At 35.5% G+C, this 14,172-nt stretch overlaps 1 pseudogene; it reads left to right on the plus strand.

The window, feature by feature from the left end:
* The first annotated feature begins 7,349 nt into the window (after positions 1–7,349).
* Positions 7,350–11,512, plus strand: LOC101019409 (annotated as a pseudogene).
* The last annotated feature ends 2,660 nt before the right edge of the window (positions 11,513–14,172 follow it).

The following is a 14,172-nucleotide window of genomic DNA, read 5'->3' on the forward strand; positions in this document are numbered from 1 at the left end:
CCTACAAAGAAACTTAGACTCCCACACAATAATAATGAGAGATTTTAACACCCCATTGTCAGTATTAGACAGATCAATGAGACAGAAAATTAACAAGGATATTCAGGACTTGAACTCAGCTCTGGATCAAGTGGACCCATTAGACATCTACAGAACTCTCTACCCTAAATCAACAGACTATACCATTCTTCTCAGTGCTATATGGCACTTATTCTGAAATCAACCACATCATTGGAAGTAAAACACTGCTCAGCAATTGCAAAAGAATGGAAATCATAACAAACAGCTTCTCAGAACACAGTGCAAGCAAATTAGAACTCAGGATCAAGCAACTCAATCAAAACCACACAATTTCATGGAAATTTAACAACCTACTCCTAAATGACTCCAGGGAAAATAATGAAATTAAGGCAGAAATCAAGAAATTCTTTGAAACCAATGAGAGCTCAGAAACAACATACCAGAATCTCTGGGACACAGCTAAAGCAGTGTTAAGAGGGAAATTTATAGCACTAAATGCCATATCAGAAAGCTAGAAAGATCTCAAATCAACACCTTAATATCACAATTAAAAGATCTAGAGAGACAAGAACAAACTAATCCAAAAGCTAGCAGAAGACAATAAATAAGATTAGAAACGAACTGAAGGAGATAGTGACATGAGAAACCCTCCAAAAAATTAATGAATCCAGGAGCTGTTTTTTTAAAAAAAGTTAATAAAACAGATAGGCTGCTAGCTACACTAATAAAAAAGAAGAGAGAGAATAATGAAATAAACACAATAAAAAATGATAAAGGGGATATCACCACTGACCCCAAAGAAATACAAACTACCATCAGAGAATACTATAAACACCTCTATGCAAATAAACTAGAAAATCCAGAAGAAATGGAGAAATTCCTGGATGCATAAACCCTACCAAGACTAAACCAGGAAGAAGTTGAATCCCTGAATAGACCAACAACAAGTTCTGAAATTGAGGCAGTAATTAATTGCCTATCAAACAAAAAATGCCCAGGACCAGATGGATTCACAGCTGAATTCTACCAGAAATAGAAAGAGGACCTGGTAACATTCCTTCTGAAACTATTCCAAACAATAGAAAAGGGGAGACTCCTCCCTAACTCATTTTATGAAGCCAGCATCATCCTGATACCAATACTAGGAAGAGACACAACAAAAAAAGAAAATTTCAGGCCAATATCCCTGATGAACATCGATGCAAAAATCCTCAATAAAATACTGCCAAACTAAATCCAGCAGCATATCAAAAAATATCCACCATGATCAAGTTGGCTTCATCCCTGGGATGTAAGACTGGTTCAACATACACAAATCAGTAGCTATAACCCATCACATAAACAGAACCAATGACAAAAACCACATGATTATCTCAATAGATGCAGAAAACGTTTTTGATAGAATTCAACATCCTTTCATGTTAAAAACTCTCAATAAATTAGGTATTGATTGAACATATCTCAAGATAATAAGAGCTATTTATGACAAACACACAGCCAATATCATATTGAATGGGCAAAAGCTAGAAGCATTCCCTTTAAAATGGGTACAATACAAGGATGCCCTCTCTCCCCATTACTACTCAACATTACATTGGAAGTTCTGGCCAGGGAAATCAGGTGAGAGAAAGAAATAAAGGGTATTCAGATAGGAAGAGAGGAAGTCAAGTTGTCTCTGCTTGCAGATGACATAATTGTGTATTTAGAAAGCCCCATCATCTCAGTCCAAAATCTACTTAAGCTGATAAGAAACTTCAGCAAAGTCTCAGGATACAAAAATCAATGTGCAAAAATCACAATCATTCTTATACACCAATAATAGACAAACAGAGAGCCAAATCATGAGTGTACGCCCATCCACAATAGCTACAAAGAAAATAAAATATCTAGGAATAAAGCTAACAAGGGATGTGAAAGATCTCTTCAAGAACTACAAACCACTGCTCAAGGAAACAAGAGAGGACACAAACAAATGGAAAAACATTCCATCCTCATGGATAGGAAGAATCAATATCATGAAAATGGCCATAGTGCCCAAAGTAATTTATACATTCAATGCTATTCCCATCAAACTACCATTGACAGTCTTCACTGAATTAGAAAAAAAAATAGTTTAAATTTCATATGAAATCAAAGAAGACCCCATATAGCTAGAACAATCCTAAACAATCAAAGCTAGAAGCATCACACTACCTGACATCAAACTATACTACAAGGTTACAGCAACCAAAACAGCATGGTACTGGTACAAAACAGACATATAGACCAATGGAACAGAACAGAGAGCGCAGAAATAACACCACATATCTATAACCATCTGATCTTCAATGAAACTGACAGAAACAAGCAATAGGGAAAGGATTGCCTATTCAGTAAATGATGCTGGGAAAACTGGCTAGCCATAGGCAGAAAAATGAAATTGGACCACTTTCTTACACCTTATACAAAAATTAACTCAAGAGGGATTAAAGACTTAAATGTAATACTCAAAACCATATAAACTCTAGAAGAAAACCTAGGCAATATTTTTCAGGATATAGGCATGGGCAAAGACTTCATGACAAAAACACCAAAAGCAATTGCAACAAAAGCCAAAATTGACAAATGATATCTAATTAAACTAAAGAGCTTCTACCCAGCAAAATAAACTATCCTCAGAGTGAACAGGCAAACTACAGAATGGGAGAAAAATTTTGCAATCTACCCATCTGCAAAGGCCTAATATCCAGACTTTACAAGGAACTTAAACATATTTACAAGAAAAAACAAACAACCCCATCAAAAATTGGGCAAATGATAGAGCAGACACTTCTCAAAAGAAGACATTTACATGACCAACAAACATTAAAAAAAAAAAGCTCAATATCATTGATCACCAGAGAAATGCAAATCAAAACCACAATAAGATACACCAGTTAGAATGGCGATCATTAAAAAGTCAGGAGAGGAAACAATAGATGTTGGCGAGGCCGTGGAGAAACAGGAATGTTTTTATACTGTTGATGGGAGTGTGAGTTCAACATTGTGAAAAACAGTATGGCAATTCCTCAAGGATGTAGAACCAGAAATATCACTGGACCCAACAATCCCATTTCCGGCATTATAAATCATTCTATCATATAAATCATTCTACTACAGGAATGATTTATATAGTAGAAGGAATATAAATCATTCTACTATAAAGACACATGCACAGGTATGTATATTCAACACTATTTACAATAGCAAAGACATGGAACTAACCCAAATGTCCATCAATGATAGAATGGATAAAGAAAATGTGGTACATATACACCATGGAATACTATGCAGCCATAAAAAAGAATGAGATCACATTATTTGCAGGAACATGGGTGAAGCTGGAAGCTACCATCCTGACTAAACTAACACAAGAACAAAAAAACAAACACCACCTGTTCTCACTCACAAGTAGGAGCTGAACATTGCTAACACATGGACATAGAGAGGGAAGCAGCACACACCAGGGCCTGTTGGGATGTCAGGGGTGAGGGGAGGGAACTTAGAGGATGGGTCAATAGGTACAGCAAACCACTCTGGCACACATATACCTATGTATCAAACCTGCAGGTTCTGCACATGTATTTCATTTTTTGGTTTTTGGTTTTTTAAAAGAAATAAAGAAAAAAAAAAGGTCTCCTAGCTAAGAAAAGCCCAGGTCTCAATGGCTTCAATGCTGAATTCCACCAAATATTTACGGAAGAAATAATGTCAATTCTACACAAGCTTTTCCAAAAGATATAGAATGAGGGGATACTTCCAAATGCATTCTACAAGCCCAGTATTACCCTGATACCAAAACCAGACCATATAAAGAAAAGAAAACTACAGGCCAATATCTCTCATGAATATTGATGCAAAAACTCTCAGCAAAACACTGGCAACATGAATTAAACAATTCATTAAAAAGATAATTTATGGTGACCAAGGGGACTTAGCCCAGAAATGCAAGATTGGTTCAATTTACATGAATCAATAAATGTGGTACATCATATCAACAGAATGAAGGACAAAAACCATATGATCATATCAATTGAAGCTAAAAAACATTTGACAAAATTTAACATCCTTTCATGATAAAAACTCTCAAAAAACTGCATGTAGAAGGAACATGCCTCAACATAATAAAAACTCATATATGAAAAACATACAGCTAGTATCATACTGAATAAAAGAAAACTGAAAGCCCTTCCTCTAAGATGTGGAACACAATAAGGATACTAACTTTCACCACTGTTATTCAATATAGCACTAGAAGTCCTAGGTTGAGCAGGCAGACAATAGAAAGAAATAAAGAGCACTCAAATTAGAAAGAAAACAAATTATCCTTCTTTGCAGAATATAGGATCTTATATTTGGAAAAATCAAAAGACTCTACGCACACAAAAACTATTAGAACTGATAAAGAATTTCAATAAAGTGGCAGAATACAAAATCAACATACAAAAATTAGTAGCATCTCTATATGCCAACACTGGATAATCTGAAAAAGAAATCAAAAGAGGAATCCCATTTACAATATCCATAAATGAAATAAAATGTCTAGGACTTAACAAAATAAAAGAATTCTTCACTGAAATCTGTAAAACACTGATAAAAGAAATTGAAGGGGCACAGTGGCTCACGCCTGTAATCCCAGCACTTTGGGAGGTCGAGGCGGGCGGATCACTAGGTCAGGAGACAGAGACCATCCTGGCTAACACGGTGAAACCCCGTCTCTACTAAAAATACAAAAAATTAGCTGGGCGTGGTGGTGGGCGCCTGTAGTCCTAGCTACTCGGGAGGCTGAGGCAGGAGAATGGCATGAACCCAGGAGGCAGAGCTTGCAGTGAGCCGAGATAGCACCACTACACTCCGGCCGGGGTGACGGAGCAAGACTCCGTCTCAAAAATAAAAAAAAATTTTTTTAATTTTTTTAAAAAGATATTGAAGAACACACGTACGCACACAAAACAGAAAGATATTTCATGTTCATGGATTGGAAGAATCAATACTATTAAAATTTCCATACTGCCCAAAGCAATCTACAGATTCAATGCAATCCCTGTGAAAATACCAATGACATTATTCCTAGAAATAGAAAAGCTATCCTAAAGCTTAAATGGAACCACAAAAGTCCTAGCATAGCCAAAGCTATCTTTTTATTTATTTATTTATTTATTTATTTATTATTATACTTTAAGTTCTAGGGTACATGTGCACAACGTGCAGATTTGTTACATTTGTATACATGTGCCATGTTGATGTGCTGCACCCATTAACTTGTCATTTACATTAAATATATCTCCTAATGCTATCCCTGCCCCCTACCCCCTCCCCACAATAGGCCCTGGTGTGTGATGTTCCCCTTCCTGTGTCCAAGTGATCTCATTGTTCAATTCCCACCTATGAGTGAGAACATGCGGTATTTGGTTTTCTGTTCTTGCGACAGTTTGCTGAGAATGATGGTTTCCAGCTGCATCCATATCCCTAAGCCAAAGCTATCTTGAGCAGAAAGAACAAAACTGAAGAAATCACTTTACTTGACTTCAAATAATACTATATAGCTATAGTAATTAAAACAGCATAGAAATTTCTCAAAAACAGACACATAGACTAATGGAATAGAATAGAGAACCCACAAACAAGTCCAAACACTTTCACTGAACTCATTTTTTATAAAGGTGTCAAGAACATACATTGGGGAAACAACATTCTCTTCAATAAATGGTGCTAGGAAAACTTAATATCCACGTACAGAAGAATGAAATTGGACCTCTATCTCTTGTCACATACAAAAATCAAATCAAAATGGATTAAAGACTTAAGTTGAAGACGTTAATCTAAAGACTTAAATCTAAGACCTTACTAAACTACGAAACTACTACAAGAAAACATTGGAGAAACTCTGCAAGATATTGGTCAAAAATTTCTTGAGTAACACCCCACAAACCACAGGCAACCAAAGCAAAAATAAACAAATGAGATCATATTAAGTCAAAATACTTCTGCACAGCAAAGGATACAATCAACTAAGTGAAGTGATAACTCACGGAATAGGATAAAATATTTGCAAACTATGTATCTGCAAGAGAATAATAATCAGAATATATAAGAAACTCAAATGACTTTATAGGAAAAATATCTAATAATCTAATTTTTAGATGGCAAAAGATTTGAATAGACATTTCTCAAAAGAAGACATACAAATGCAAAATGAGCATATGAAAAGATGCTCAACATCATTATCAGATAAATGCAAATCAAAACTGCAATGAGATATCTTCTCACCCCAGTTAAAATGCCTTTTATCGAAACATGGGCAATAACTAATACTGGAGAGAGTGTGGAGAAAAGGGAAACCTTGTACACTCTTGGTGAGAATATAAATGAGTAAAACCAATATGGAGGGGAGTTTGGAGATTCCTCAAAAAAGACAAAAATAGACATACCATCCAATCTAGGAATGCCACTGCTAAGTATACACCCAAAAGAAAGAAAATCAGTATATCTAAGAGATATTTGCACTCCCATGTTTGCTGCAGCACTGTTCAAAATTGCCAGGATTTGGAAACAACAAAACTGTTCATCAACCAATGAATGGATAAAGAAAATGTGGGACATATACACAATCGAGTACTATGCAGTCATACAAAAGAATGAGATCTTGTCATATGCAACAACATGAATGGAACTGGAGGTCATTATGTTAAGTAAAATAAGTCAAGAACAGAAAGGCAAACTTTGCATCTTCTCACTTATTTGTGGAAACTAAAAATCAGAACAATTAAACTAATGGAGCTAGAGAGTAGAAGAATGGTTACCAAAGGCTGGGAGGGGTAGTGGGAAAAAGTTGGGGAGAAGTGGAAATGGTTAGTGGGTAAAAAAAAAATGAAAGAATAAATAAGAGCTAGTATTTCATAGCACAACAGATTGACTACAGTCAATAATAATTTAATTGTACAGTTTTAAATAACTAAAAGAGTATGACTGATACCAAAAATTAGTTAGAATGAATATGACCTATTATTTCACAGCACAACAGAGTGACCATAGTGAATAATAATTCAATTGTGCATTTTAAAATAACTAAAAGCATACAAAAAAGTTAGAAAGATGAATAAGACCTAGTATTTCATAGCACAACAGAGTGACTATAGTCAATAATAATTTAATTAGACATTTTAAAATAACTAAAACAGTATAATTTGATTGTTTATAACGAAAAGGATAAATGCTTGAGGGGATGAATATTTTCCATGATGTGATTATTACACATTGAACACCTATATCAAACCATCTCATGTCCCATATAAATATATACTATCAAGTACCCACAAAAAGTAAACATTAATTTTTTTAAATGTGAACAAATTTGATAGGAATAAAAAAGAATACTGAATATCATGGCCACTAGATCAACAGAAAATATTCTATAGGTAGATTTAGCCCTGTTAATTGGTGTGTCTGATTAATTTTAAACCAAAACTTATGTTGAAAGAAGACAAAATTCCTCTGCATTTAGAAATATCAATATCTTTTGTGTTTCACCTTGTGCATGGGTCAATATAGGTAAGCTATACATTATATGACAGTACATCTGCTTTCCTTTTATATTTCCTGGGCTATCTGGGAAGGCAAATACATGGGAAGGTTAAATTGATCTGTAAAAAGTAAGGTTAGATAGAGAAAATCTTTAAATTATACTTATTTAACTAATATTTATTGAATACCTATGATGTGTCAGAGTATGATTCAGCATGGGTTCACTAAAACATTTGCAGTTCGTCCTGGCACTTTTTTTTTTTAAGCCCTTGGCATAGTACCTTGTATGATGTAGATCTCCAATTAGAATTGAATGAATTAATGAAGGAGATAAAACAGTGGGGTTCCTAATGCTTTCCATAGAGAAAAATCAACAGAGATAGTCCTGCCTCTTAAAGATGATGGGGTTCAGGAGAGCCTACCCCAAAATATGGTACCTTGGCATTTGAAAAAATATCAGAAGCCAAAAAGTCATTTTTACCTTCCCCAAGCCATTCTTTCCTGAAGCAAGTGATAAACCCTAAAAAGGATTTTCTGAAAATCTCCAGAAGCAGGTCACAAGACACTTATTGAAGAGATACCCTCCTTATACCTGAAGGACAGAAATATTCTTCTTACCTCTGAAGACAGAGTCACAGAGACAAATCTGAAGAAACAAGTCTTGCTAAGTTCCCCTTAGTTTATTGCAATTTTAATTATACTTTTTTACCCAATTATACTGCTCCACAATTGTCTATTTCTTCATGAAACCTACCATAAAACAATACATTGGCTTTAAAAATACGCTGTTTATCCATTTCTTTGAGTCTTCATTTCCTTATGAAGCCTCCTATGTCATGTAAAGCTTATTAAATAAACGTGTATACTTTTCACTTATTAATCTGTCATTTGTTATCAGGACTACCACAATGAACCTAGCAATGAGGGAAGGAAAATATTTTATCTTCCCCTGTGAGGATAATATCATTTATCAAACTCAAGTTTTTATTTAAATTTTGATAATATATGTAAAATATACTAGAGACTAGAGCCTGTATTTTACCTAATATCTGTTTTATTTAACGATTTAGATTTTGTTCTGAAATCAGTTATTTTATCAATGATAAAATTATATGGGGATAAATAGAATTTAACATGCCTAGAATCAGTTAAAAATGTGATGACAGACATTTATTATAAGTTGTGTTTAAAAAACTATGGGGTCATGACATGTTTGAATCCACATAGTAAGAAAGAAAGATCTACTACAGGCGTTTCCAGTTGACTGAGCCTCGCATGTGCGGCCGAAAGTAACATCAGCCCCAATAATTCAGTAGCTGTATTGTGTGGCGCCGTAGTCTAGGCACTTCTTGGACACCTGCTGATGAAACTCCTGTGCAAGATGATCTAGAAGCAGAACCTCAAATTGCAGGAGTAGAACCTAAAGTTGCAGGGGGCCTCAAATCTGACCCTATCAGAAACTTAAAATGGAGATGTGTCTGAAGAAACAATGGGAGATGATGGAAAGGTTAAAAAATCAAAACATTCCATGAATGTGGGCTTATCAGAAGCTCAAAGTGGAGATGTGTCTCAAGAAGCAGTGGAAAATATATGTTAAAAAATCTCGCCAGAAATCCACTGTATTAACCAACGGAGAAGCAGCAATGCAGTCTCCCAATTCAGAATCAAAGAAGAAAAAGAAGAAAAAAAAAAAGAAAAATGATGAATGATGTTGGGCCTGATACAAAAAACAGAAAACCAAAAACTGAAAACAAAGGGGAATCTCAAGAAGAAAGTGCTGAGACTCCTAAAGAAACAGAAAATAATGTGGAAAAAACAGATAATGATGAAGATGACAGTGAGGTGCACAGCCTACCCCTGGGACTGACAGGAGCTTTTTGAATATACTTCATTTGATTCTCTATATAATCTTGTCAATGAAAACACTGTGAAGGCAATAAAAGAAAAGGGCTTTACAAATATGACTGAAATTCAGCATAAAAGTATCAGACCACTTCCGGAAAGTAGGGATCATCTAGCAGCTGCAAAAACAGGCAGTGGTAAAACCCTGGCTTTTCTCATCCCTGCAGTTGAATACATGGTTAAGTTAAAGTTCATGCCCAGGAATGGAACCGGAGTCCTTTATTCTCTCCCTATGGGAGAACTAGTCATGCAAACTTTTGGTGGTTCTTAAGGAGCTAATGACTCACCGCGTGCATACCTGTGGGTTGATAATGGGTGGCAGTAACAGATCTGCTGAAGCACAGAAACTTACTAATGGGATCAACATCATTGTGGGCACACCAGGCCGTCTGCTGGACCATATGCAGAATACTCCAGGGTTTATGTATAAAAACCTGCAGTGCCTAGTTATTGATGAAGCTGATCGTATCTTGGATATTGGGTTTGAAGAGGAATTAAAGCAAATTATTAAACTTTTGCCAACACATAGACAGACTATGCTCTTTTCTGCCACCCAAACTTCAAAAGTTGAAGACCTGGCAAGGATTTCTCTGAAAAAGGAGTCATTGTATATTGGTGTTGATGATGATAATACTAATGCAACAGTGTATGGTCTTGAGCATGGATATGTTGTTTGTCCTTATGAAAAGAGATTCCTTCTGCTCTTTACATTCCTTAAGAACTGAAAGAAGAAGCTTATGGTCTTCTTTTCATCTTGTACGTCCATGAAATACCTTTATGAGTTGCTGAATTACATTGATTTGCTCGTCTTGGTCATTCGTGGAAAGCAAAAGCAAAACAAACGTACGACCACATTCTTCCAGTTCTCCAATGCAGAACTGGGAACACTATTGTGCATAGATGTGGCAACAAGAGGACTGGACATTACTGACGTGGACTGGATTGTTCAGTATGATCCTCCGGATGACCCTAAGGAATATATTCATTGTGTGGGTAGAACAACCAGAGGCCTAAATGGGAGAGGGCATGCCTTGCTCATTTTGCGCCCAGAAAAATTGGGTTTTCTTAGCTACTTGAAACAATCCAAGGTTCCACTAAGTGAATTTGACTTTTCCTGGTCTAAAATTTCTGACATTCAGTCTCAACTTGAGAAATTGATTAAAAAGAATTACTTTTTCCTAAGTCAGCCCAGGAAACATATAAGTCATACATACAAGCCTATGATTCCCATTCTCTGAAACAGATCTTTAATGTTAATAACTTAAATTGTTCTCAAGTTGCTCTGTCATTTGGTTTCAAGGTGCTCCCTTGTTGATCTGAAAATCAAGAGCAATGAAGGCAAGCAGAAAAAGCATGGAGGTGGTGGTGGATTTGGCTACCAAAGTTGAGAAGTACAAAATCTCTAAACGCATTAGCAAGAAATCATCCAATAGCAGGCAGTTCTCTAACTGAAGACATGCTATTCTTTCATCTTGAATAACTTTGTTTTAAAATGAATTTTCCCCTTGATTTAACAGGATTGTTGTAGCCTTTAGAATTTAAACTTATCTAACACGAGTACAAATTGACTTGGGTCTCAAGCACTGAGCACTGTTACTTATGTCAAGTCTCTCTTCTATACTGGGATATAAAACAGGTTTTAATTTTGTTGGTTGCCCAAGGGCAGAGCAAGGAATATCAGGACTTTCTTGTGATTATATAATATTTTGATTTTAAATATTTCTCCCTCATACACACAAATGTATGTTACTGTTTTAATATAATTCTTTGTGTACTTTTTCTTCTTGTTTTGTGAAGATTTTTGTGTCATGGATTGCTGCACTTACTGCTGTATAAGGTGACCCAGTGTACTGGGCAGCTGGTGGTAATGCAGAAAGGAGTCTCAGGTCATTTTCTGTTTTTAGATATTTATTGGACTTTGACAGTATCTCATGACTCCTCCTGAAAATATTGCTAGCATCATAATGACAGGATCAAATTCACTCTTAACAATATTAACCTTAAATGTAAATGGGCTAAATGCCCCAATTAAAAGACACAGATTGGCAAATTGGAAAAAGAGTCAAGACCCATCAGTGTGCTGTATTCAGGAAATGTCATGTGCACATCTCAAGTGCAAAGACACACATAGGCTCAAAATAAAGGAATGGTGGAATAACTACCAAGCAAATGAAAAGCAAAAAAAAAAAAAAAAAAAAGCAGGAGTGACCTAGTATCTGATAAAACAGAATTTAAACTGACAAAGATCAAAAAAGACAAAGAAGGGCACTACGTAATGATAAAGGAATCAATGCAACAAGAAGAGCTAACTATCTTAAATATATGTGCACCCAATACAGGGGTACCCAGATTCATAAAGCAAGTTCTTAGAGACCTACAAGAGACTTAGACTACCAAACAATAATAGTGGGAGACTTTAAAGCCCCTCTGTCAATATAACACAGATAAATGAGACAGAAAGTTAACAAGGATATTCCAGACTTGAACTCAGCTCTGGACCAGGCAGACCTAATAGACATCTATAGAACTCTCTACTCCAAATAGACAGAATATACATTCTTCTCAGTATCACATTGCACATCTTCTAAAATTGACCACATAATTGGAAGTAAAACACTTCTCAGAAAATGCAAAATAATGGAAATCATAAGAAACAGTCTCTCAGGCCACAGTGCAATCAAATTACAACTCAGAATTAAGAAACTCACTCAAAACCACACAACTATATGCAAATTGAACAACCTGCTGCTGAATGACTACTGGGTAAATAACAAAATGAACACAGAAATAAGTAAGTTCATTGAAACCAATGAAAACCAAAACACAACATACCAGAAACTCTGGGACACAGCTAAAGTAGTGTTTACAGGGAAATTTATAGCACTAAATGCTCAGAAGAGAAAGCAGGAAAGATCTAAAGTTGATACCCTAACATCACAATTAAAAGAACTAGAGAAGCAAAAGCAAACAAATTCAAAAGCTAGCAGAAGGCAAGAAATAACTAAGATCAGAACAGAACTGAAGGAGATAGAGACACAAAAGACCCTTCAAAAAATCAATGAATCCAGGAGCTGCTTTTCTAAAAAGAACCATGAAATAGATACACCACTAGCCAGACTAATAAAGAGAGAAGAATCAAATAGACATAATAAAAAATGATAAAGGGAATCTCACCACTGATCCCACAGAAATACAAACTACCATCAGAGAATACTATAAACATGTAGATGCAAATAAACTAGAAAATCTGGAAGAAATGGATAAATTCCTGAACACATACACCCTCCCAAGACTAAATAAGAAAAAAGTCAAATCCCTGAATAGACAAATAACAAGTTCTAAAATTGAGGGAGTAATTAATAGCCCATCAAACAAAAATAAAAGCTCAGGACCAGATTGATTCACAGCCTAATTCTACAGAAGTACAAAGACGAGCTGGTACCATTCCTTCTGAAACTATTCCTAGAAAAAGACTCTCTAACTCAATTTATGAGGCCAGCATCTTCCTGATACCAAAACCTGACAGAGAAACAAAAAAAAGAAAATTTCAGGCCAATATCCTTGATGAACATCGATGCAAAAGTCCTCAATAAAATACTGGCAAACTGAATCCAGCAGCACATCAAAAAGCTTATCCACTACGATCAAGTCAACTCCATCCCTGGAATGCAAGGCTGGTTCAACATATGCAAATCAATAAATGTAATACATCACATAAACAGAACCAACAACGAAACCACATGATTTCAATAGATGCAGAAAAGGCCTTCAAAAAAATTCAACAGCCCTTCATGCTAAAAACTCTCAATAAACTAGGTATTGATGGAACATCTCTCAAAATAATAAGAGCTATTAATCACAAACCCACAGCCAATATCATACTGAATGGGCAAAAACTGGAATCATTACCTTTGAAAACTGGCACAAGACAAAGTCTTCTCTCACCACTCCTAGTCTACAAAGTAGTGGAAGTTCTAGCCAAGGCAATCAGGCAAGAAAAAGAAATAAAGAGTATTCAAATAGGAGGAGAGGAAGTCAAATTTTCTCTGTTGGCAGATGACATGATGGTATATTTAGAAAACCCCACTGTCTCAGCCCAAAATCTCCTTAAGCTGATAAGCAACTTCAGCAAAATCTCAGGATACAAAATCAATGTGCAAAAATCACAGGCATTCCTACACACCAATAATAGACAAACAGAAAGCCAAATCATGAGTGAACACACATTCACAATTGTTACAAAGAGAATAAAACACTTAGGAATACAACTTACAAGGGATGTGAAGGACTTCTTCAAGGAGAACTACAAACCACCCCTCAAGGAAATAAGAAAGGACACAAATGGAAAAAATTCCATGCTTATGGATAGGAAGAATCAATATCATGAAAATGGCTGTAATGCCCAAAGTAATTTATAGATTCAATGCTATCCTCATCAAGCTATCATTGACTTTTTTCACAGAATTAGAAAAAAAAAAAAAAAAACTACTTTAAATTTCATATGGAACCAAAAAAGAGCCTGCATGGCCAAGACAATCCTAAGCAAAAAGATCTAAGCTGGAGGCATCATACTACCTGACCTCAAACTATACTGCAAGGCTACAGTAACCAAAACACCACGGTACTTGTACGAAAACAGATATATAGACCAATGAAATAGAACAGAGGCCACTGAAATAACACCACAAATCTACAATCATCTGATCT

Source organism: Papio anubis, chromosome 5 (genome assembly GCF_008728515.1).
Source record: "Papio anubis isolate 15944 chromosome 5, Panubis1.0, whole genome shotgun sequence".
NCBI lineage: Eukaryota > Metazoa > Chordata > Mammalia > Primates > Cercopithecidae > Papio > Papio anubis.